Source organism: Peromyscus eremicus, chromosome 12, assembly GCF_949786415.1.
Source record: "Peromyscus eremicus chromosome 12, PerEre_H2_v1, whole genome shotgun sequence".
Lineage (NCBI taxonomy): Eukaryota > Metazoa > Chordata > Mammalia > Rodentia > Cricetidae > Peromyscus > Peromyscus eremicus.
Window position 1 is genome coordinate 51,291,089 of NC_081428.1, and position 27,404 is coordinate 51,318,492.

The 27,404-nt window shown below is 40.1% G+C and overlaps 1 protein-coding gene across 3 annotated transcripts in view; it reads right to left on the minus strand.

Annotated features, from left to right (window-relative positions):
• The window catches only part of Zbtb20 (zinc finger and BTB domain containing 20), a 560,418-nt gene that overhangs the window by 150,062 nt on the left and 382,952 nt on the right, over window positions 1-27,404 (minus strand). For all 3 annotated transcript variants that reach the window (XM_059276799.1, XM_059276800.1, XM_059276801.1), the window contains one exon: window positions 12,734-12,773. The gene's annotated coding sequence lies outside the window, so the exon portion shown is untranslated. The remainder of the gene's footprint in view (window positions 1-12,733; window positions 12,774-27,404) is intronic.

Sequence of the window (27,404 nt, forward strand, 5' to 3'; positions counted from 1 at the left end):
AGAAGGCAAAGAGGCTTGCTCTAAACCACTATTTGGAAATTAATCTCCAGGTAATGGTCAGGAAGGGATGTCTGATGCCTCATTTGTTTTCAACATTTCATACCAGAATGAAGAGTGACACTGAAATGACAGAGAGTTTATAAAGAGATCCTAGGTCTTGATTTTGCCACTATGAAGATTTACTGTGTAAATCTTTCTCAGCAAGAGCCCTAGTAAAATGACTCTTTGAACAAGTAAGTTGCTAACTATAAGATACACAGTGCATATGTATACACACAGTCTCACACAACCTGACCCACCCTTGACTAGGTAACCATGACTGGGGAAGAGAACAGTGAAACAGAACATGACGAACACACACAGCATCAATACCACTCAATGTTAATCATTCCCGTATCATTATTTGGCTTCTGAATATAAGTCATGTTATGGAAGTAGGTAGAATGTATGACAATTCTAAGAACGGAATTAAGCAATATCTCGAGCACTTGCAATCAGCCTCATGCCCTGGAAAAACTACTAGCTATACCAAAGACTGGGCCATAACCACAGCTCCCACTTCACAGGACACATGATGCTGAAAGAGAGAACAGACTGATTTACTCCTCCTGTTTTCGCCATTCTCCTTAGCTTGTGGTTGGCCTGAAGGGACATGCTGGCCTGTCTTCTGCTTCCTTTCTGGACACTGTGTAAGAATTCAAGACATGATACTTTCATGGACATAGTCTGGAAAAGGAAGAAAAAGTACCATGGAACATATACACCATCCATCTATCATCTGCAACTGCACTTCTTGTGCAGAAGGAATGTTCCAATTATCACTCACAACAGCTTTGTGCAACTCCTGCTCCTTTGAAAAGCCCAGAAAATGCACCCTGAGAGCCCAGATGCTCCCTATCCTGAAACACGGAAGGCAACCTGTCACAGTTTGTACTGTGGATGCTGGGGTGACACTGTCGGTACGGCATTTCTGCTTTCCCAGCGTCTTTCACTTTCCCTGAAGTTGTTGGAAAACATTCTATTTCATTAAGTATGTAGCAATACACATGAGAGTCAGAGAGAGTGGGGGGAAAGGTGAAGGACATTGATGATATGGCCTCTAGCACGTTATTTATGAGAACATCCAGAAATCTCTGTCTACATCTGGTGGAAGAATAGTGACAATCCTGCCTTGGAGACGTGGATCAGGCAATGTTGCCACCATGTATTTTTCCCTTCCCAATAATTTTCTGATTCTGGAGTCTGACAGGAGAGCACAGATAAATAAGTGGAGGATGGGGATGCCAGCTAAGCACAGGAATATACACAACCAAGAAGTACTTACCTCCGTGCCCAAAGCCCTTTAGTTTCCTAACTAATGCTTTGCTCTTCATAGCACCCCAGAGAGAGTAGTGAGGGTGGGTGTGGCTGTCAGAGTTGGAGAAACAGAGCCTGAGGTGCCTGAGCTTAAAGGATGTAGGGAGCACCACTTTGCAATAAAGAATGAGAATTAGCAACCACATGCTGTCAGACTCATCAACTGCCTTTTTGAAATTTTAATTTAAAGGCTAAAAATGAAATTAGTTAAGATAATTTTAAATCATACAAATAATAGTGATTTAAAAGAGTAAATTTAATCATTAAAATGTAAAAACTTACATCCTATTAATATAAATTATTTAAAATGTACCTTTTGTTGTTGATTTATAGTCACTTTTAAGGTATTAGAGAATTCTCAGAAATTTTTCTGGGTTAAAAATTTTTGTCTATAGCAGTTTTTAGTTCTATGTAATAAGATTTAATGCATTTCAAAGTATCCAGGTTTGGGTTTAATGCTTGGAAAATATATTACATACCCCTAATAAGAATGGCTCTATATACTTTGCAAAAATTACAACTGAGAGTATAGAATCCAATGAAGACGGAAAGAAATGGGTAGTGTCTTTCTTTGATGATGGAAGTATAAATTGATAAAATTTACTGCAGAACAATACAGCAACATACTCATTTTATTTTAATAATTCCTCTACTTTAAATTTATCCTAAAAAGTTATCATGAAAGTGTGTTTAAGAACATGCATGCATGGGTGCATATAAAGACATCTATCATAGAATTATTGAAAAGTAAGGAAACAGTTCTAATTACCACAAGTGTCCGTCAACAAGTGACTCGATCAATGTACCATCCATAAACTGGAGTACAATCCTGCTGTCGAATCATGCAGATTTGTACTTATTAACATGGCAAACAACTTACAAGGCTGTGTGGAAAAGTAGATTACAAAACAGCAAGTTCTTTTTCCTTTCATTTTGGAAAGAGAAAGGAGAAAGAAAAAAGGAACAATAAACAGACAGGCATAAGAGTATACTTCCCATGTGTGTTCAGAGACTCTCAGTGTCTCTGAGCAGTGAGATTTTTGAAGGGTTTTACTTGGAGAAATATATCAAATTAATACAAATTTGTACAAATTAGTAAAAACACATATGTCTTTTTAGCCTTTGAACTATGATCATGTGTAGTAAAAATACCCATATGTGTATAATTTTTAGGATTAAATTTTGAAGCATTTAATTTTGGGGAAAGAAAAGTTTAGGTAAATCCTGCAAGTACTCTCAAATGCAGTCTGATTTTTCTAGTCCTTCACAGTTAGAGGCTGCTTTTTTAACCGACAAGATTGCCTGACTGACGAGCTCCTTGGTTTGAGACATTACCCTTTGCTTCTGGTTTCCATCTTCCATTTTGAGAACTTGATGCAATGTAGTGTAGTTTTTACTTTAAAGATTTTTAAAAAATAAAAGTCTAAATCCTACAAATAACAAATATATTTACAGGCCACTGTTAGGTAAATTCTGGGAACTATATAAGGTAGGATTTTATTCAGATATAGTGATGTTACAAAGAGCTTGTAATTACACGAGGAAGTGTTTATACTATTAGGTGAAAATATTACAGAATTTCATACATTATATATGCTGAATTATCTTAAAATCTAGAAAGAGACAAGATGCCAAAAATACGTTAATAACAGTTTTTTCTATGTAGTGAGTGGGATTATCAATGTTTTCTATTTATACCATACTTTCTTAATATTTTATGATAAATGTGAGTTATAGAATCATCAAAGAAGTAAATACTAAAAAAATACAGCTGCTGCACTCAACAGCTGCCAAATTCTACCCAGATGTATCTGCAGCCTAGTTCGGAGTCAAGTGGTCCTAATGTCACTTCCTAAAGGGAAGCCAGCAGAGTGGGACGAGTTCAGACAGGAAAGGTCACTGTTGCACCCAACTGTTCCCAAGGGTAGTTGGATGACTCTCAGCATCTATGAGAATAAAGGGGCCTTCCTTCCCTTAGATGCTGTCAGTATCTATGACAGTAGATCTCAGATGCTCTTGGTATCTTCTTACATTTCTAGCAGCAGGAACTCAAGCAAGCTACAGTCCTCGGTATGTCTCCAGGTCTGGAAGCCATTTGTGGAGGTGGAAGGTGTATGTCTTAGTCTCCATTCTATCGCTGTGAAGAGACACCATGACCAAGGCAACTCTTATAAAAGAAAGAAAGCACTTGACTGAGGGCTTGCTTACAGTTTCAGAGGTTTAGTTCATTATCATCATGGTGGGGAGCATGGTGGCACTCACACAGGCTCTGAAGCAGTAGCTGAGTCCTTTACACTTGTGATCCACAGGGAGAGAGGGAGGAGGAGGGGGAGGGAGAGGGGGGAGGGGGAAGAGGAGGGAAGGAGGGAGGGAGGGAGGGAGGGAGGGAGGGAGAGAGAGAGAGAGAGAGAGAGGGGCAGGCAGGCAGACAGACAGACAGACAGAGGGACAGGTACTGGGCCTGGTGTAGGCTTTTGAAACCTCAAAGCCCACCCCCATAGTAACACACCTGTTCCAAGGCCACACCTCCTAATCCTTCTAATTCTTCTCAAATAGTGCCACTCCCTGATGACTAAGCATTCAAATATATGAGCTTATGAGAGACATTCTCATTTAAACTACCAGTGTAGATCACCATTAGGGGATAGAATCTCATTTATTTCTTTCATATGGGAGTTCCCTTGAATAACAAAGATGAGTTTTCTGTCAGGTCTTCTATAGTTCCCTAGATTTCTTTCTTTTTTTCCCCCTCTACGTTTTCATTCTTTTTTATTTTTTTCCTGTCTCTAGTCTCTCCCCACTCTCTTTTAAATTTAAATAGCATTTTGTGACATTAGATACCAGCTTTTAAAACTTAAGAGAAAATTCACATTTTACCACAATTCAAGTAGATTATCTACTTATTCATAATTGATTATATATTAGCAAAATGATAATGAAAGAAATCAGAGTTGTCATGCATATATGTGTGATACACATTAGAGATGTGGCAATGAGGCAGAAACTCTTCATATTTAATCAGATTGTGGAGAGAATGAGATCTGTAAAGTACCTCCAGAAGCAGCTAAAACAGTTGTAGGGAAATCATAAAACATGAGCATCCACCATGACTGGGTATGCAGAGCAGGGAGGGAGAGACGAGAAGTAGCTGTGTCTTCTGAACTGCCAAGGAGATTCCTGCTATGTTTCTTTGGTTGACTTGCAAACCCATTTGTGCCCAGAACTATTTTGAACCTCAACATTTATCAGATCTCTTCACCACTTACTCTTGGCAGGCTCTCACCCCCTTAGGAGCCATCATGTGGGAAACCTCAAAATTTGTCAGCATCAAACCTACATAAGGGCTGGCATCTGCTCTTGCTCCTTCTTCCTTCAAATAATAGATGCCCCTCCTTCTTACATTCACATTCTAATCTTATCAAGAACCATCCACGACTAAATATGGTGTCTTCCTCTCTCTCCTGTGCACTGACTCTCTCTTCTCATCTGTGGCTTTCCCATATGTGTGCAAAGCACATCAGTGTTCTCATTTCCCCAAACTTCTTCTGACCTGTGTCTGCCCTCAAGCCATGACATCATTCATTCTCCTTGCTGTCATACAAAGCAACTACTAGTTGTCCACAGTTATAGTCTGTGTTTCTTTACCTCTCACGCTCCTCACTTAAGCATAAACAAGTTATCTTTTACCACAAAAACACAGTGGTTTTTCCTAGGTCAACTGCAACCTCCAAACAGATCCACTGAATGTATGGGTTTCAACTCTGCCCTTCCGCTCTTGGGAAACACTCTTCACTTGCCTTCTGTGTTCATGTGTTCTGGTTTTCCTACAACTATTTTAGCTGTTTTTCTTTTTTCCTGAGGATACGTCACAGATTTCATTTTCTCTACCAGCTAATTAAACAGTAAAAGTTGTTTAAATCTCAGTCTTGGGCTTCTCCATCAAGACTGTATTTGGGCATTTTTATCCACGCCAACAGCATCATTCACCACCACATACGATAACCTTGAGGTAGTACCTCCATTCTACTGCAAAACATCTCCATGCCTCTCTTCTGTAGCCATGGTCGCATCCACCTCTAGTCTCTTTTCTCTGTCAACTACAACTTGTCCTCTAGCATTATAACTTGTTTAGTACAAAAGTGCTACATATAGATAACAGTTTGCAGTCTTGAAACTGGTCATTTTAGTTTTCATTCAGTGAAATATCCTTAAAATTTATTCAAGTTGCTCATTCCTTTTTAGTGATGAACGTATTTCATGATACGAATGTGCAACAGTTTGTTTAATCACTCATCCACTGAAGGTAATTGGTCTGTTTCCTGTTTGGGACAATTACCAATGAAGTAGGTATACGTGTGTGTGTGTGTGTGTGCGCGCGTGCACGCGCGCGCACACACACACAGGTGACTAGTTTCTAACTCCTAAGATACATATCTCATCTTTTTAAAATCAAACCACATCTTTCTAAAATAATAAAAAAAATTATCACGGCACAGTGTCTTAAGTTTGTTTTCCAAATATCCTTAACATGGCCTCAAAAGACCTAGCATCGTCAGGTCCTATGCGTGTTTTCAGATTCAGATGGGTTGTTCTTTCCTTCACCCTCTTCTTCTGAGTCTACTTAAGGCCTTCAAGCATGTTGTTCCCCAGGCCTGCACTTCTTTCCCACTGCCCAACCTCACTTTGTGCTTTCTGTCTTCAGATATTAGATCAAGTGCCACTTCCTCAGAAAGGATTCCGGAAACTACCTTATCCACTACGTTTTGCTCCTAGAGCACCTGGTACTTCCACCTCATGGTAGTGAGTACAGTTTGAAATTGTATGCTTTGTCTGACCATTTAATTAATATCTGCCCTATACTCCTCAAATTATATGGTTCAGGAGGAGAGACACTCTGTTTTCTCCACCATTCTATCTGTAACATTAGTAGACACTTGCCTGTGTTGAATGAAATTTGGCCATGGATTTTAAGAGCAGATGGTCCCAATTCAAGTTCTATCTCTAACACTTATTAAGTATTTGGGGAAAATTAATCAAACATGGTAAATCTCAGTTCACTCAATTGCACAATTATAGTAAGAGCATATCCTTAGTAGTGTACTTGAAAAAGTTCAATCAGATAACTCTTTTAAATAGCACAGTATCCAAAGCAAGGCAATCATTCAACAAATGTTGATACTCTTCATTAAGCTGAGATACAAGTATTGCATTTTTCTTCCCATAGATTTTATTTAGTTCATCAACTACATTTTTGCCTGCTTCCTTCAAGTTATAACTGTAGTAATTTGGAGACTCGGAAAGCCCTCCAAGTAGACCTTGAACAACCACAGCACTACTGATTCTGACCCCAGGGTGTCCCCTTAGAGAAGTGGAATTGGTCCTACTGCCTCCCTCCATTTCCAGCTTTACCTCCTTTCTTTCTCCCCTGCTTTCCAGGTTGGGAAGAATACACCTTCTTCACGTCTAGTTCAAATCCGTTTTCTACCCCTGCCCATGCTGCTGTATTCCTTATTCTGCTCCTCAGAGATGACTCATTCTATTTCTGAGAAAGTCCTTGGTCTGTATTTCAAATCATGTCCAATGGGTCTGTCAGAATGTGTATTAGCAGGATTTTAGTATCTTTTTCTTTCTTTTCTACACAGACTGGTGAAAATTAGTGACATGGCAAGGTGCTGTTCATATCTGCATACATCTTTTCATGCTTCTGAAAGTTGAAAGTGAAGGAATGAGAGTCACGGGGCTCCTTTTGCCTTTACCCCTATGTTATATCTTCCAACCAACAGTCACGGAAATTATTTTCTCAGTTATCATTTTTTCCTTATTGGTTGAGATTGTATTTATGTATTAATGAATGAATTACTATTGTGCATGTGTACATGATATGTGTGTAGGTCAGAGGACAACACTGTGGAGGAGAGCCTCTCCTTCCACCTTTAAGTGGGTTCTGGTGATTGAATTCAGGAAGCCAAGCTTGTATTACCAGTGTTTTGACCTGGTGAGTTATCTCTCAGGCCTTACCTCTTTTTTTTTTTTTTAAACCCAGCTTAGATCTTAAATGAGGAAGACCAGTGTTACTTAAGGACCACTCCAAGATCCCAACACTTAGGTTATGTTTTTGCTTCAAGTGTCTTTATTTTACCCTCCCCCCCTTTTTTTTTTTTTTTTACATTTTAGCCATTTTTTCAAGATTCAGATGAATCACATTTGACATGAAAAATTTCAGCTCTCAAGACTCAGTTTTGAGAATGAAATTCTATTGTACTTCCTGGATTATATCATTCCATTTGGAATTTAGTCATTTATTGTCTTATATGAATATAAAAATACTCAACAGTTTAACTTCTTAACTTTAAGTTCCTTTAGAACAATCAAGCGCAACAACTATATATATTAACTCCATTAAACATGATTCTTCACAAAATATGGCAAATGCCTAATATCTTGCAGGATGAATGTGGTTAGGGCTGGTCTACTGAACAGACTTTGATGTGGAGGCCCAGTTAAAACTGTTAGGAGTTAATAGACAGGTGGTTTCTGAAGGGGTACTGGCAATGGCCACAGAAAGTAAAGATTAATCCAATTATGGTGGCACAGGTCTGTAATCCCAGTGCTACATAATAACCTTGTTAAGAGACAGAGAGAAACAGTACGGGAGCAAGAGAGAGAAGGAAGGAGGAAAGAAAAGGCTAACAGAAAAATAATATAAGGCTAATATCTCTGAGCTGTGTATTAATCCTTTCTTTGGCTATGCTTTCACATTAATAATAAACTCCTCCATTTTCTCTTATGAAAAAAATAGAACTCTTGATCCAGTGATAGAAAAGAAAAGAGAAATTCAAGCAGAGGGAGATAATGTTCCTGGTTGTGGTGGACTGGTCTGCAGTGTTCTTTAGTTCTCAGAATTAGCCAAAAGATTCAAAAACAAATAGTCACTGCAGCCACAGGAGGGGAATGAAGAGGAAGGGTCTTGAAAATGGTGTCTGAGCAATGAAAGACACAGAATATTTTAAAGATCACTGAATTTAATTTATTCAACCTAAATACATAAAAGTACAGGTGGGGACATTATTTATGCAGGTATATGCAAATCACTTTATAAAATAGGCAAAGCCCTTCTGCTTTTTACAAGTTGCCAAGGTGGTTCCTGATATTTTAAAAGCTATGCACCTTTAATGTAATTTCCTTCGAGTTGGAATCCCTTATAGGAGTCACAGTCCCTGTCAGAGCAGGTTTGCCTCACCCCTCCTCTGGGACATTTTACAAGGCTCTCCTAACCAACACAAAAAGAGTGGTTTCCACAGAGATGTGACTGGAAAAATCCCTTGGAAATCGCTGAGGAACAAGTCACAGTGTTCAAAGCAGAGAACATAGGCTTTGAAAACATGAACCCATCTGACCCCTTGAATTGAGTACAGTGAATTCCTGAGCTCTGAAACATGGGGCCCGGCTGTGCATGCCATATTGGTGCTATAAGACTGGCAGTAGGTTGGCTGTGGCATGGTCTATTTCAAACTCCTTCACAGTGCCCAGTGTTGCATGTTCCCAGATGACATTTGGTTGGCAGAAGCTGGGCCTCCAAAGCTGGCAGTCTGGAATGCAGCCCACTGTGTTTTGACAAACACATAATTGACCATCTGATCACCAGCCTACGTTCTCCACTCAGGTCACTGGGGGATCTGGGCTTTTAATAGGTCCCTGCTCCTCATCTTGTTCATCTTCTCAAACCTTTCTAGAAAGCAATATAGAGACAACTTAAACACGCCCACACATATACTCCAGTTTGCAAAGAGAACATGGTGTGTGAGACACAAGCTGCTGAAATTCTCCTTTAAATTGTCCTGGCAGCCCCAAGTGAACAAGAGAAAAGCACACTTATGGTGAACTCTAATTCAGAGAGAAGGAATGAATATACTGAATTGTTTCAACACCCGGCTGTGCATAAGTTGCAATTCAGTTCAATGGCTTGGAAATTGAGCTTAGAAAAAGGCAGCAATGGAAAAATGACAGGAAATCGGGGATTGATTGACTTTAGAGAGCCATTATTAAGAATTGCTTTCATCTTTTTTATATTCTCTGTCCTCCTATCCCATGCTCACTGTGGCCAGATGACCCTTCTACATCCCAAGACCAGTAGGCCGCAGCTCCGATCCAGGTTAGCTGCAAACTGAGGTCTTCAGTGAAACTCCCCCGAGGAGGGGTTTGGCTTTCAACCTGGTACCATATCACATCAGCCTTTCTCTTAGAAGGCAAGGATTATGCAGTAGGCAAAGATATGCTGGAATCCCACAACTATTAATGCCCATGTCAATACTCCTAAATAATCTCTCCTCTCCACTCTATCCACTGCTCAGGTCAGGTTTTATGCAATTTCCTTACATTTTTTAAAAAATATCTTCAAGGCTGAAGATCAAGACCAAACTCCTTTGCTTGGCATCAGAGGCCTTTTGACCCAACTAGCCTGCTTGCTAGTCCAGCATGCTCTAGCACACCAGAGAACTCGGCACCTAGATCTGGAGGTTACTTCATGCCTCCTCACTTTGAAATATCTGTTTTTCCCTGACGAAGAGCCCTTTTCTTTTCTCTCCTCCTGAGCTCACTTGGTAAACCCCGACTCACTACTTTCACTTCATGAGTCAGCTTGAACCTTCTATATGGGTAGGCACTTGTAGATACCTGCATTCCAGTGCCTGTCACAAGACAGCCTTGACCCACATGCTCATCTGCTCCAGCAGACTGTGAGGGCTTTTTTTCTTTCTCTTTTTGCATTGTTGTGGGTCTAGCCCAGGCCTACGCTCCCGTTCCACTTCACTGAGCTGGACCACTAGCCCCAGACGGTGCCATTCTTAATAAAAGGTGGCATTTCTCATTTGTCTTGGAGTTCCCAGAACCAAGCACTGTTACAAGATTTCTATAAACGTTTGTTGACTGAAAACTAAATAAAGAACTGTGCATAATTAATCAAAACCACACCAAACAGTAGCAGCAGCTCTTAGAAGCATGGAAGGAGACTACCAGCAATCTAATGAAGGTGGAAGATCCTAGTGGAGAAGCACTGGTGGCCGGCTGGGGTGAGAGTAAGAGGGAGGGATGGAGGCTGCGATGGAGCATCTCTTTTTAACAGGGATGTCAGTAAGGGAATACAATATCACCCTTCCAGTGATTAACTTTTAATACTGTAAGGTACTGTCCTGAGAATGTGTCTGAGTCTGAATAGAGGCCTAGCTTACGAGAACTGGGCTTCCCAAGCATAGCTAGACTTTCTCATCTGCTTCAAAGCAGCATGGCAGGTTGCGGGGTTTTCCTTTCAGTTTCTGCTGAAGAATAATGGGACAGAAAACTCTTGCAGGAAAGCGTGGCATCTATTCAACTCCTATTTAAATCTGGGTCAATTCCAGATTCGGACACTGGATGCAGTGCCAAGGACAGAAGGTCAAATGGGCCGAATTTTGCACCTGTTCATAGGAGGCCATTGAAGAGGCACTTGGGACAAGAGGCACTGGGGGGATAATGTTCTGGTTTGTTCCCAAGGAACTTTTCCTTTGCTTCTGACGGGCCTCTAGGGCACCACCCCTGCAGCCATCAACTCCATCAGCTGTGTCCACAGGGGCACTTGAGGACACAGGACTGTTACTGGCCCTGTCATCCTGCTGGCATAAAGGCAACTGGAGGATTTCTAACAAGTCAAGCAAGCATGAAACCTGGCCTGGGGTGGGACAAGGTCATGAGTACATGAATGGACTATTAGCTCGTTACAGGTTTTTCTTTTCCCACCCTTACTTCTGCTTTAAAGATAAAGAAAAAAATAATAAATAAAAAAAGGATCTACTTGAAGCTGCTCTGCTGATTACTGATGTAGCACAGAATTAGTTTCACATTTTCCCACGAGGCAGACACAGCCTTTCAATTATAGGTCTCTCCCTTGATTTCCACTAGGTGAGACAGGTTTCCTATACAGTTTGTGTCTGAGGCTTGCCCTAAAGCACTGACGTCATAATAGCTGAGCTAGGCGGGCAGGAGTATGTCGTGCTGACTCATCCTGGTGATGTGAGGATTAATGCCTCGTCTAACACTGAGCTATTATGCGAACTGTTTTTACACAAAAGAACTGCTACAAAAAGATTTGCCAGTCAGAGGACTAGAAATATGCAGTGCTAGGTAACAACGGAGGGGAAGGACAGGAAGACACACAGTGGTAACCATGAACATGACCACCGACATCCTCCAAAGCATCAGCAGACGCACTCTATCAACACTGAGAACGGGGTTGAGAAGGCTTAGGGGCAGGAAGGACCTCCCCTGTGGTCTCACACAGCACCAGTCCTTGAGGAGTCTAATCAATCAATCTCCTTTCCACATCAGATAAAGTGTCACACAACTTTAGCATCTTTTGGGGAATTCTGCTTCCTTCAATATGTTTGCCACAAGTTTTTAGGAATGTTAGTAGAAGCCATACACAAAGGGACTCAGAGACCTGTTTTGATGCAGCTCACTACAACATACGAACTACTACAGAGTGACATAACTTGAACAAGGGACAGAGGGAGATGCGGTTACAGGGACACCCATGGTTACTTAAGAATGAGCTAACTGCCTTTCTCTGCAGGGTTTCTGAGGGGGTAGTGACTTGATTATGTGGTTTCATTACCCCAGAACCTTTTCCAAGCAGTCCAAAGTAACATTTATCCAAATCTGCTCAGTGTGCCCCAGTTTGGTCTTTAAATAATAAATGTTCACGTTTTCATTTAAAATCAAGTTTTTTCCCCCATTTCTTTCTCCCACCACCCCCAAATTTTCCCATTTTTCTGGAAAGGAATTGTACATTCTATAAACCTTCTGGCACATGTGAATCCTGGATTTCTTTTCTTTTTCTTCCTAGACTTTATAATTTTGCACAAATTTTAGCCTATTTACTTTTCAGTCTTGTACTTCTTTGTAAAAGGATATTATAAATTTTGTCAATAAATGAAAGCTCTGATCTAGAAGTTAAAATTAAAAATGGTTGGACCCAGGGATGAGCGAATAACTGGAGAATAAATAATTGCCCATTGATTGACAGTGGAGCAAAGCCCAACTGTTGCTGAGATCTGGCCGTGGACTGTAAGCTTCAGTTCAGAAGAGCAACGACTTTGGCAAATAGCAGCTGCCGAGAGAGGGAAAGGGCAGTCTTTTCAGAAGGCCGCGGCTGTGCTGCTGGGCTCCCTCACGGAGGACAGCTCACCACCACACTACCAGCGCTGCGTCCAAGCAGGAAAACACTAACGCACACTAAATGGACGCTGGGCACCACAGTGAAACCAACTAGGAAATGTGACACCAAAGACCAGAGCTTCACAAATCCAACACTTTCATTAAGAGTAAAGAAGCCACTTTTACTTACATAAAGAGCAGGAACAGGTATCGGACTGGTGGTCAAGGAACTGAAAAGGAAAGACAAGACAAGGAATTAAACACAAAACTGAATACAGTGAGGAACACAAAACCTTAAGACATTGATGGGACTCACTGATCCCATATTTTGTCACTGTAGGCACAAAATTATTAATATCCAGCTTCAGAGATTTTCAGGAGTTGTAGCCTCCTTGCTATGACCGATGCCAGTACATCCTAGTATAGAAAGTGCCAAGAACTTTCCTGTTGATTTCATAGGATCCCAACAGACGGCTTTCCTGGAGGAACGATGCTGCTCACTACAGTAGTTACTAGCCATACTTGTCTACTTAAATTCTTTAACTTTAATGAACATCTAAATATTCAGATCCTTAGTCATACTAGCCACATTCCAAGTGCTCAATGGCCACGTGTGGCTCTCAGTGACCTTACTGAACTCCACAAAGAACATTTCTGAGTTGCAGAGAGCTCTATTGTTGATGGAGATATTGTGACAGAGTGATTGGAATGAACACTTCTGCACTCCAAATACTGCTCTAATAATGACACTTCTCAGGTTTGGGGGAAGTTCGCCATGATAGTTTCACATTCTATGTTTAAAAGTCTAATAATTCTCCCTTATAATCCTCAAACTATACAAGAAATAAACCATTACTACTGGAATGCCACCATAGTTTTGATTGACTCTCTTCTAGATGAAGAAATTAAGATAACAGAAGTCTTTCCACTAGATCCTCAGGTCACATCAGGTATGTACTGCCAAACTGTGGGCACCTTGCAGGATGTTCTAACCACTCACATAAAGCCTCCAAAAGTGTCAAAATGAGTTTATTTAAGGGTATTGACTTGAAGGACCTGATTACCCTGAAAAAGCCAAAGCAGAAAACTAAATTCAAGAGCCTCAGTTTCCAGATTTTCTGGACAAACGCACCATGGTAGAGACTGTTCTCAAGAAACATTTCCCCCCTGTGTGGTCAGTGTGAAATCTGCCTGTGTACATGCAGCTGCAAAGGGTGGTGATCCCTGTAGGACAGAAAGAGTTCACAAGAAACTGCAGCCTGGCTCACAGTGCACACCAGTGCAGACTCTGCAGCCTGGCTCACAGTGCACACCAGTGCAGACTCTGCAGCCTGGCTCACAGTGCACACCAGTGCAGACTCTGCAGCCTGGCTCACAGTGCACACCAGCGCAGACTCTGCAGCCTGGCTCACAGTGCACACCACTGCAGACTCTGCAGCCTGGCACACAGTGCACACCAGTGCAACAGACACCTGGGCTCTCTTGTGCTTTAAGTTTTTCTCACAAAATTGACAGGGTTAATGAAAATTGTAGGAAAGATAATTAGATTATGTGTGAATTATTACCAGAATTTACAAACTGGAAATAAAAAATAAAAAGGGGCTAGTGTACAAAGACTGTAGTTTTGTATATTCATGTCTTCTTTACAAGCCAGGACAGGAAATCACTGCACTGTGCATATTTCTGTCATTCTATCTCCAACCCTCTCCCTCTTCTTCTTCAATTTTTCTTTCCCCCTCCCCATTTTTTGAGCACAATTTCTTATTAATCTTTGGAGGAAAAGGGGAAATACGATTAATGATTTTTCTATAAAATATGCTGAATTATCCCTTATCTATTACATGTTATAGACAAAAAAGTCTCTCAAAAATGGATTCTGATCTTTGAAAACTTTATCAGGTGCTTATATTCTTCTATCAGAGCAGGTAAGTTTTCTATTTGAGCTCCAAGGAGCAGTTATTCACAAAATTAGCTAAAATTAAATAGAAAGTTGGTGATAGAAAGTTATTGGCTTGACTAACACATGTGAAGACTAATAAACTCTCTCCCTGATATCAAATGATACACAGGCTGTCAGTGACGGGAATCCAAGATGGAGAGAAAATGACAGAATGTGTTACAGTTTAAGAGAAAACCAAGTTAGATTGCAAATTGGGGGGATATAAGTTTGTCCTGATATATTAAAGCAAAACAATAAAAGCAATCCCAAATTTAATATTAAGCCTAAAAACTTAATTTCACAGTTCATGTAAAATTCATAAATGTCCGTAACTGTCAAAAGGTCCCTCCTTCTTGATTGAATTACAATCCGCTATGCAATTTTACAATATGTATTAATCTACATAGATTTACTTTTGCTCAATTGAAACTGTTATGTATTGATACATGCCCTTTCCACCTGAGTGATATTCACCTTCTATGTCTGTAAGTTGTTTTTATATGAAATGCAAAGAATTAAGTAGAATAGTTTTGCATAGGATTTAAAACATTTGCATTGAACATTCCAGGTTCAACACACAAATATGTAGCAAAGGATAAAAAACTGTAAAGGCCAAATAATTCAGGACATTAAAACACAGCAGTGGGTGCATTCACAACGTGGGGGCAGGAGGTGTGATGTGCATCGATGTCTAATCTTGGGTTTGTGATACCAAAAGTGTCAATCTCCAAGGACCTAACTGTAATTTAATTGTAACTGAAAAGGCTAGTTTCCCTAATTTCAGTTCACATAATGCTCCAGGGCAGTGGTTTTCAACATTTAGAGATGATGCAGGTTCCTAGGAGAATCCTTTTCCGAGAAAGCTCAAACACAACAAGTTTCAAGGAATGTCTGGCTCCCAAGAAGCCCAAGTATGACTCCTGTGGGTTCTTTACCCATGGCTTGGGGAGGCTGGGGTGAGGAAAGAAAATTCCCTTGAAATGGCCTTCAGAAAGTTTAAAACAAGCATAATCTGAACTGGGAGTAAAGAAAATATTAAAAAAGGAAGCTCTCTAAGTAAGTAAAGCTGTGTGACTAGAGACATACAAGCTCCTTTAAGGTCCCCTAGTCCTCTATATGCCTGGAGCTTTATAATATTTTTCTTACTCACTATTATTACCATAGATTAATTGTATGAAATAATGGGCTTCATTATAAACTTCTTTGATGTATATAATGTACTTTCATCATTATCCACCCAGTATAATTTCTTTTAAAATATCCACAGTGCAGTTACTGCAATGGGGTAGAGGAGTATGGGGTGGAGAAATGATAGCAATGGAGAGTTCCTATGCTCTGAGTACCTGATGTGCTTTCAGGCATCTGGTAAAGAAAGGCTTCTCTAGTTTGTATATGTGTTAACCTAGGGATGTGCAGGGAGCAAGCAACATGGTGTACACAGCGCCACCAATACTAAGACATGGTCATCTTCCTTGATAGATGGTTTTCCTTGGGGTGAATAACTTAAACTGTTGTTTGTACATGTATCCATTTCCCCATTAACTTTCTCTTGGATGTTTTAAAAGAAACAAAACAGATGCTCTTCTTGGCCTTGTATTACTGCTACTTTAGTAAAACAAGCAAAAATATACTGAGGAGTGAAAAGAAAATACTTCATGTGTATTTTCAGGGGTGATACCTGAGGCTGCCCTGAAATGTCCTGTCTGGAGCACACAGAGCAGTGTCCCAGTAGGCATCCTGAATGTTGGACCACTTTAACTTGAGGCCTGCCTGAGTGCAAGTGTGAGAAGCACTGGGAGAGTGAATCACTGAACCCACACTATAAGGAAAAATACTGTTACCCTGCACTTATTAGAAGAAAGAGGAGATTTCAGAAATTAGGAAACTTATCCCAAATCACACAGCTGCTGGCCTCTGAGTAAGTCTGCACCATTCCAAAGTCCACATACTTTAACCACTAAATTATGCCACCTTTAGGTGCTTCCCACTTGATGTTTTCCCTTGAAATCTGGACTCATTCAGGATTCTGCAGGCTGGTTTATGCTTCGCTTTGGACGGAGATAGGTCTGGCTTGATTTGCATTCTAAATATTTCACAGTGGTAAGGGAAAGCTATTATTATACCCATTTTATGGTGAGGAAGCTGAGCGGCTTGCCAGCTGAGGTATCTGGCTGGGTTAAAAACAGAAGTCTGGTTGTCAGTTTTTTACTCTGAACTAGCTCAGAGCTCAGGCAATGTTACTGGCCAACTGTGCTTTTCCGCATATGGGGTTAACGCGGGTGGGACAAAGGGTGAGACCAACTTTGCTTAGAGGGAATAATAGTAATTCAGTAATGAAATGAAAAAATAAGTCATCATAACTCACAAAACTGGTTACTCTGAGGACTGTGACTAGGAAAGGGAGTGCTTACTCATCACAGATGAATCAGAAAATGAGAATGTGTCACAGCTGATGACAGAGCTGAGGAATTCAGATGAACTCAAGTTCCATACTCATCCTTTCAGCTAAGAAGGGTAAAAGGTATGACAACCAGACAGGAATGACCTCTTAGGCACGTCTTTAATCTTCTTAGTCTTTTCTCTTCAAATATTCTTCCTAGAACTTGGGTGGGTTTATAGCTATGTTTTCTATGGATAGAGATAATGTTTAAATACTCTTTGAGTGTTCTAGAAATACCGTATTAAGAAATTCATGTGTGGGCATCATCCCAAACACTAGGATGATTTTCACCTTACTGATGCTGCTACTATCATTCAACTTCCAGACTTTCCAAAAGCTGAGGTGCTATTGGAATTTTAGACACATGTGTCTCTCAGAATGAGTGCCAGCTCCATAGACTCCTGTCAATTGATATTCCAGCTTCACGCTGGATACATGACTTTCTTTATGTGACAGATTCAAGAAGGTTTATGCTAGATTTAATGGCATTTCATGTACTCTGCATTTGGGAGTTTTTAATTCTCCAGCTTAAAAAATTTTTTTTCTTTAAACATAAATCTGGCTGGGAAGTGGTGGCACATGACTTTAATCCCAGCATTCGGGAGGCAGAGCCAGGTGGATCTTTGTGAGTTCGAGGCCAGCCTGGTCTACAGAGCGAGATCCAGGAAAGGCGCAAAGCTACACAGAGAAACCCTGTCTTGAAAAACCAACCAACCAACCAACCAACCAACCAACCAACCAACCAAACAAACAAACAAACAAAACCCACATAAACCTGGGGAAAGGTTTGCAAGTTAAAGAGCATGGGTGCAGAGTGATCCTTTGCAACCCCACTTTAGGCCCTCTGCAGTTACTGAAGTGTTTCCATTATTTTGGTCAATAGCAGAAAATCATAAATGCTATATATATTCATTCATATGTTGAAGCCTGACTTACTAGACCATAGTATTTTGTATCTATCTCAAGAAATAAAATAATCATAAGCATATTATAACATAACTGAAGGACATCTCCTCTGAAAAGTTCAGATGATGAAATAAGGTAGTCATGGATGAAGAGAAAGGATGTAAGAACTGAAGTGCAGTAATTAGGCATAGTATGGCCTATGAGCCTTTGACAAGATACAATTAGATACCTGCCCCAGTTCACACAAGACTCCTGACTCCTCAGGATGCTTACAGGGACAGTCAGAAAACAAACAGTGAGAGCAGTGATTCTGGGGGGTGACAGGGACTGGGTTTGTATTTAAGATGGGTTCTATTTGAATTATAATTTTTTATTCTCTGAGAATCTCATATATATATGTGTGTGTATATATACATACATACATATATATATATATATATATATATATATATATATATATATAAAATGAAACATGACCATATCTACCCTCAGTTCTTCCCTCTTCCCCCCTCCAGCCTGACAACTTAAGAGTCCACCCAAAGCAGATTTTAGAACATTTTATAATCTAATTCCAGTCTTTCTCTGCAGATTACTAATTTCTGAAGTAGTAGCTTTATAGCTATAGATTGGGTATCAGGACTTTTACCCTATAGTAATTCGTTGTTTTTCTTTTTCTTTTCTTTTCTTTTTTTTCTTTTTAGTGTGTGTGTGTGTGTGTGTGTGTGTGTGTGTGTGTGTGTGTGTGTCCTGAAAAGTTCTTTCTCTGTTATCATGCGGCCACCTGATTAGAGGGACACAGTGCTGCTCTAGTCCACCATTAATGTCCTTTGCTAGAGATTGCTGCTGTAAGGTGAACACTCCAACACTTCTCTGTCTAGAAACACAGAGACGAATAAGTGAGTGGTGCAGTGGATCCCAGACTAAATATGAACACATTAGAAGCAGAGAAGCATCCAGAACAATGAGAACAGAGGGGATCGCCACTCAAATGGTTAAAATACAAAGAAAATATGTGACACACATATCAAGAGACAGAAATTAATCAGATATTTAGACCCAGTGACTGGCTAAGCCATGGGGACAACATAAACAAAGTCTGTGTTTTCAAAACTTAGGAGCAGTTTTCTGTAATACAGACTGCAACGTGTTACTTTTGTCCTTGTCACCACCAACTATTTGCTTAAGAGCATCCAAGACCTTTCACAATCTGGCCCAAACCCTTCTCTGTTTTCTCCTCCACTGTTTCTTTATATACTGTGACAGAATATTCTGTTTTTCCCTGCGCATGCCTAGGACATCTATGTCTCCCAGCCTTTGCTGACAGTTCACACTTGAATCTCCCAAACCTTGCAAAGTGTGTTAAACACAGCATGACAGTCCAATGTTTGTTGAATAAATGTCATCTGTCTATTTTAGGAGACAAAGATGATAGAAAAAGTCGTTAAATCAGTAAACAAATAGCACTAGAAAGAGAGGTCAAGGAAAAGTTAATTTTAGTGCTTTTCAGGAGTGGGGGCAAGATGAGCTCTGAGACTGGGAAGACTGATGCTCTTTAGTCCTGGGTCTAGCCAATGCTATGAGTCAGTTACTTTTTTTGGGACCAAGTTTAAACCTCAAGGTTAAATGACCACAAGTGCTCTGTCCATCAGGATAAAATGAAAAGTTGTGGCTATTTCCACACCGGCACAGTGCAATTAAAATATGCAGTGCCTGAGTCAGAAGCATCATATATGGCAGAGCTTTTAAAAACAGTCCTGTTTGTCACAAAAAGAGCTATAGAAATAAAACTGTTAAAAAATGAGAATAATTTAGTTTAGAGAAAAAAAGGGCCAAATTATATCTTCATAGTTTTCTGACTATAAGAATAGTCATTACAAAGAGGATAATGATTAGCATTTCTGTCCTTGGGCAAAATGATATAAAAAACTTGAGTGAGGAATTTAAGACTTCAAGATGAACACCCTAAACATGCTAGTTGTAAATAATCAAATAGACTGCTAAGAGCAGTTATGAAATTTCTTTCTTCACAACTCTTTAAAAAGAGGCAAGATCCTTATGTACTTTGGATTGAAGATATGCAGCTCTGTCTCCAGCCAGGGGGTGAATTCAGTAATCCCACTAGTTCTGCTTGGCCTTAGATGACAACCAAATCTGATAAAATGCTGACCCTACAAATCACACAGAACCATAATACAGTTTAATAAAATACATCCTACACTTAAAGGGGATTAGGCAATACAGATAGTAAATGATTAAAATAAAAATAATATATGTGGTGCTTAGGTATTGGTTCAATTTACCAAGTGCCATGATGCAAATAAAGTGAGGAAAAATGTATTAGAAATCTACTACAGTTTAGCATAATGGTTAGCTAGAGACCAACAACATTCTAACAAGTCATTCTTTACATCTAAGAAGTTTAGCTGAATAGTTCAGAAATCTGGAATTGAATATGCATATTAACTAAATTTTCAATTAGAGAAAAAGGAAAAGTCCAGAACATAATATAAACACTCAATATTATTACTCCCAAATCTAACTTCAAAGATATCAGGAGAGCCAGTGAACAGCTCCTACAAATGACAAAATGGGCCCCATATGGTTAAGAATTCACATGTACTGACAGACTCCTGGGAGCTCCGGTGGGTGGTGGCAGTCACTGGCTTTCTTGTCTATTAACCTTGCAGCTCTGGAGCTCAGTAGAAGTGTTCATTACACACAGCACAGGGTCAGATGAATGCTTCTGATGACCTTGTCTGAACCAGATTCATTTAAAGCAGTTTGCCACATTTCTTAAATAGAAGATGAGCCCGTTCTATCTATGGCTCAGATTAGGAGGACTGGCTCACTGAACTATTGCCCCCAAAGCAAAACCATGACACACCCCAATCAACAGGCAGCCCATAGCAAAGGCTCCAGCAAGGTCAAAATACACACACCTAAGAAATTGGCAGTACAAGTATAGAAGAAAGCTATTTCTAAAGATGGACTTTGACTATTAAAACTTGCGAGTGGTATTCAACTTTTGTTAGGAGCATACAAACCTAGACACCTAGCCCCCAAAGTTAGCTTCAATGTAACTGATAAGAAAGATACACTTACAAAAAGAGACTGAGAGTGAGAAATGTAGTTTTTTTTTTTTCCCAATCCATTATTTTCATAAGAAGAGGAGTCAAAGAGACAAACTATGCCAATTTCTTCATAGCTGACTTGTCAGGGGAGATTGCGCTTGTCCTCACTAATGACTTCTTGAGGTTGTTTATTACTGTGATCAGGAGCTGGGAGGAGAGAGGTCTAAGACCTTTCAAAAGAGACATTTTCTTCAGTATCACTACAGGAAATAAAGTCAGCATTAAGCTAACTTGGATAACCTGACTAGCATAATGGTTGGTACATGCAGCCATTGCTTTGGCTGTTCCAAACACCAGGAATGAACAGTGAAGGGTCAAGCTTGCCAGCAGCCTGGATTCTGAAAAGCTGTGCCACAATGGGCTTAATGCAGGTTGTCGGATTCATAATGCTTCCTCCCGCCTCCCTCCCTCCCTCCTTCCTTTCTGATTTCCACATCCACATTCTGATCACCAAGCAGCTGGAGAAAAATGACCCACATGTACAGGGTCCGTCTCTTTGTGGACATCCCCAGTCACCTTTAGCCTCTCCACAACTCAGTCATTGTTTCAATACTTCCTCTTAGGGGAATTTGCATTTTCTTAACTGTCTCTACAAGATCCACATTTAGTTTTTTTTCCACAGGTAATAAAAGAGGTATTAAGTACACACATACACACTCTCTCTTTCTCTCCCCTGCCCCCTGTATATGTGTGATAATATTAGGCTCTCTCATGTACTCTCCAAAATTTGGATTTGTCACCTGCTCCATCTCAAAAAAAATTTTGCTTATTGCTTAATTTCAAGTAAAAAATATCTAGACAGACACACATATAGTATATATATATTTTTTTCTCTCAAGATTACAAACATTTTGAGGTTTTCTGTTCAGACAGTCTATAAATAAAGTTTTGCTGTTAGTAACGTAAGAGCAATCTATTCAGTGAGGAGAAAACACCAATGGTTTGCACTGAAAGTCCATTAGCATATTTATCATCCCACATGGCCTGTCTCTACTGGTTCTTAGCTGTTTGCTAGCATAACCTCAGGAAGACTTTATAATCTAGCTCTTCTACCCTGGAAAATCTGGCTTTATACATCCTCTTGTAAATATCTGAATTCTCCCAGTCACCTGTTGTTAAGGGTGTTGCATAACCTGGTGTTATGGGAGTCGCAAATGTTTTCTGGCTGCTCTTTAACCTCACACTTCCTGAAAGGAGTAGACTATAAACAACTAGTGGGAATCCTCCAGACGAAACCAGGGCTGAGCTGAGCTCTGGGAGCTGGGAACCCATAGCAGTCTGTGAAACAATTATGAAAATATAAAGGTTTCATCCACACTTCCGGAAGAAATTATGTTGCTTCCAAGATGAGACCTAAAAAATTAAGGTAAATTAGAAGAAACTGAGAAGATAGGATTTTTATGTGTTAGTAGAGGTCAATTCAACATGTCCCAGTTTGTCAGGGCTGTCTCGAACTCTGGACTCACTTTCAGCATCTGACAGTGGCCTGCACCAGATCCTTCAAGGGAAGTCCATTTGTCTCTGACCGGTGAGGCCCAGATGACTCACTATACAAAAGGATTCCTTTCTCATCTCCAATGAATTTGCACCCAGACCAAAGGATCCTAGCGTTTCTTTAATCTTGTGATGTGTACACGCATGATTTCTCCTTGAGAAGTGACCCACCCACAACTCCACAGAGCTAATTACCCCCATACTGAGCACTTTTCTCTCATGTCACACATTTGCTCAGTATTTTAAATGACCCAGCAGCAGTGAGATCATATGGATTTTACCTTGTCAGTGGGAAAGCTTGGCACTGAAGGAGAAGAGATATATCTACCCTGATAAATCAAAACAGCCAGGGGATCCCAAAATCTTCCATATAATAGCATTTTATCCAAGAGTAAGTAAATAGTTAAAAAAAAATTCTCAAATGAAATCCCTTTTCCTCATTCATTCAGATTCGTTCAGTGTCCACTTTCAGTACTACATAATACCCAGTAAATCCTGAGGTAGAGAAGTTTGACCTCTAGTGAGAACACTGAGAAGGTATTACACTTACTGGAAAACAAAACAGAAAAAAGAGCCAGAGCTTCCTTCCCTATTCTCGAACAGTGTCAAGAGGAGGCTGCGCAGAGAATGACATAACTCATCTCTTTCCATTTCAAGGAACAGACTCATGTTTTTCCAGATTTATTTCTGCCAAAGTGAATGCCTCTAAAATTCTTATGATAACTGTTTTCTAACTTTTCAAAAAAGGAGAAAAAGCTGAACATGATGATGGTGGGTGACTTAATGGAATCAGCTTGTCAACGTGATGGAACTGAAAAAGCTTTTACAGAATATGTCCACATGCTTTAGAAAAACCACCTTTAACATAATGTATAGAGAGGCTAGAGTGGCTTTTGTCATGGTGAAAGAAAGGAACACCATTAATTCAGACAGTAAGTGTAAGGTTCTATTAAAAATCTCTGGGGATAAATCACAGAAATGCACTGTGGCCAGATGAAGCGAAGCAAGCAGGTTCCAGGTCGTGGAGGAAACTATTCAGAGGAATCAACAGATTTTAAAATCTGTCATCTCTGTAACTAACAAGAAGAATTTAATGCTATATCCCTGAATTCTTCTAAATACATGGCTTCAGAGTTAAAATATTTAGATGTAAATAGAGAAGAAAATGACCTCTTTTTGACTATCCTACCTGAGGCAAACTATCAGATCTCCTCCATTCTCCATATTGGTCCATTTTGGTACCCTGGGTAGAGAGGATGCCAATCTGTGGGAAATTTCAACTTTTTCCTCCTCTTCAAATGATTTATGCATAAACTATTAAATGTGGACAAATTTACATTCCTTCCTATAGTGGACATGGTACAAAAAGAAACAAAATCTAGTATTTAAAATTCTTGCAGAAGTGTCTCCAATCCTGTTTTGGAAGCAAAGGCCTTTTCAAAGTTCTACAACATATCACCCTGCCCTGTGAGCATTCTTAGGTAAGGATGTCACGTAGTGCTGGATGGGAGAAAGTGGTCTCAGAAGCAAAGCCCAGAGTTGAGTAAGTCATAGTTCACTTTTACTGACATTGGTGGGAAATTTCAGTTGACAGGTGACCCACATTAAGCTCTTACATCTGCATCTTGTAGCTTTGCCTACCATGGGGCTTCCTGCAACAACAGGGTTACATTGTGATTTAAAGCCCCCTCTCACCCATTACAAGTTTCCAGGGTCTTCAAGGCCCAATAAAGTACACCCCTCACTATCTTTCTGGATTCATCACCTGTCACTTTAATGCAAAATTATTCCAACTGACAAAAAAATATGAGGGGAGATGGGATGAGGAATGTGAATGGAGCTTGCAAAGAATAAAATATAAAAATTAGTGACTTTATGCTTTTATTAAACCTCAACTCTCAAAACTAAGTCTGCTAAAGGTTTTGAACTTACTGTGAGAGTTAGTTTTAGATGAAGCGTGGCATAGCCATAGCTGATGGGAACGGCAAGAGTCATAAGGCCAGGGCAGTGGCTTGACAAAGATCCGGCAGAGCTGAGCCGCATCATGGCCGCCGTGCTACCTTGGGTTTTCATCTCTACCGGTTGCACACTTGGGGGACTTTCAATATTTGTACAATTTGGGGATATTGGATTGATGGGAAGAAGAGAATGTGAGAAGCAGTTTCAGTTTTCTATTCACTAGCTCAACAGACATTGTTCTCAAAGCCTCGTCACTCAGATTATATCCCTGCCATCGAGGACCTTCTGCTCTGTTTTGGAGAGTCCCATGTCTCCATTTCTTACTGGTTAATCCACTTTAAAAAGTAACCGTGAGTATCGCCACCTGACCCAACCTATCCCTCTTTGTCATCTTCACTTGCTCTTCTCACGTGCTCCATGACAATCATTAACCCCTCTTGGAAGACTGTTTTTTGTGGTCTACATTATCAGCTCAGCTCATCCGTCCTACTCTCAATCCCCTTTCTTTCTTAAATAGACGTGAAAATATCCTAAAGTTTTGAAGAGAACTTTTGAAGTTTTGGTTGTGGATCTTCAAAACCTGGTCTGAATTTTTTTTTCTTTTTTGGAACAATGAATAGGACCCAGTCCCTAAGAAGCTCATCTGAAACTATAGGGAAATTCCAAGTCACTGGTCTCCCTAATATGACACCTCCTCTCTTCCAGACAGAAGCATCTAAGCATTCACCAGAGGACCATAACCTAAAGTAATCTAGATCTCAGGACCTAATGAAGTACACATTCCTGGGCTTCTTTGCAAGGAGGCAGCTCCTTCATTACTGGTTAGTGCTTTTTGAGCCTGGCCACTGACACAACTGATAAGCACGATGCTACAAACACTACCTATTCCCCAACTGTTAGATTAGCTTTCCTCCTCACATATCTTATCAACAGCAATAGAAGAGTTTAATGTGTATAAAGAGCATCCATGTTCCCTCTAGTTTCTTTTCAGACATTTTCATCTCACATAAACAGTAGTGATGGAATTATAAATACCATTATTCCTCCTCCATGGCAATACTCTTATTATCTTGCATAAACAGAAGTGAACAAATACGTACATGACACCAATCAATCCCTTTTTTAAAAATGCAGTTTTTATATTCTTAAACAGTGGAAGAGGAATTTAATGAATTCAACATGTAGTTTACTTGTTTATTTTTTGAATGTTAATGAAGTAAAAACAAATTATTGCTTAAGTTTCTCCAGACTTCCATTAGTCATTAACACTATCCATGCCAAGAAAGTTGGTGGACCCAGCAGAAACAGGTCCAAGTCCTTTGAGTCAATAAGCAAGGTGCTTGGTAGCCTGGGCAGTATGTTAAGATGCTAGTCTGGAGATTTCCATGTGTGAGGCAGGTAGGAAACATCTGTTAGGAGTGAGAAGAAGCTATTTGAGGGCATTAGGTGAAAAGGGTAACAAAGCTAACCTGGAAGTGGTCGGAAGGAACTAAGGAAGTGGGCAGCTACTCTCTTTGCACCTTCTCACTGGATCCCCTTCCTCCCAGCACTCTCACTGTTTCCATCTTCTACCGCTTCACACCCTTTGTCTCTCTTTCCTCACATCCTTTCTCCTACCTATTTAGAACAAGTAACAGGAATAATTTAAGAGGAGTTGAGGCAAAAGAAAAGAATTTAGAGACTTATGATAATGTATTGCATATACACATGCACACACACATATATAACCTATATTTGATTGATGAAGAAGCAGAAACTGGGACTTTGGAGATTTAAAAAATTCATGGTATGTCTGGTCATATTAATCTCCAGACCAGCTGGGTTTCAGCATTGCTAGAGAGAGCTATAACAGGATCAGGAGGAGGAAAAAAAAAAAAAAGGGAAAATGGAATTCTACAAGGATTCATATTTGCAGCAAAGGAGGACCTCTTTAGAAATGCCTATTGAAATTCCCCCAAAGACATTTTCTTTTTAACTTATATACAAACAGCACCAGGAGAAAAAGCTTAGGAATACTCTCCCAGGCTTTAGGACATCACTAAACCTACATATTATGCTCATTTCAGTCCGCTCAAGCAAGCAGGATAACTAGAGCATGGTATCTCACAGTGAATAACATGGTTGGCTACTTTGCTAGGATGACATATGGAGACAGGGCCCATAGGGACAGAGCTATCCTTAAAATACATAGAGGGAGGGACTCACAGGTTTATCTGAATGTACAGGACAGAAGAGATAAGCTGCACAGTGTCATCTGCAAAGCACATAAAAGTATTCTTTAACCAGCCACTAACTTCCTTGACCACTGTTTTGGGGAGAAAATTTAATATGATGAGATGGGTAGGATGTTACCTGCAGTAATCCTGGCAATACTGAGGCTGAGGCTGAGCTGGTGACATTATGAGTTTGAGGGTAGCCTGAGCTACATAGTGAGAACCTGTTTCAAAAAACCCTAAAACTCGAATCAATATTAAGCTTTTGGGAGTTCTTTATCTGGACCTTAGGTAGGGGAAGATGGCAGAAGCATTCAAAAACTCTGATGCCTACAGACATGAGGAAGCAGAGAAAGAGGAAGCACAGGCCGTGAAACTGAAAAGTAGCATTGCATCTGCCTCTCATGAAGATTACTCCCTTTCTCATGATAGGTTCTTACTTCTTCTCTTTCATACGCAGTGCTCTTCCCTTAAGATAACATTCTATGATAATGGTGGCAAGCATGGTTGATGCTACAGTTTGGACCATGAATATCTCCCCAAAGTCCATGGGTAAAGTCTTGGTCCCTAGCCTGTGGTGCATTGGGAAGTGGCATAACCTTCAGGAAGCAGGGCCTGCTAGAAGGAAGTTTGGGCATTACAGGCACGCCCTTGATGCAGATACTGGGACTCCAGCCTCTACCTTTCTTTTTTTTTCTTCTGCACCCAGTTCTGAGATAAATGGGCTTTCTCCATCACAAATGACTACCATGATACTGTGTGCCCCCATAGGTCCAAGG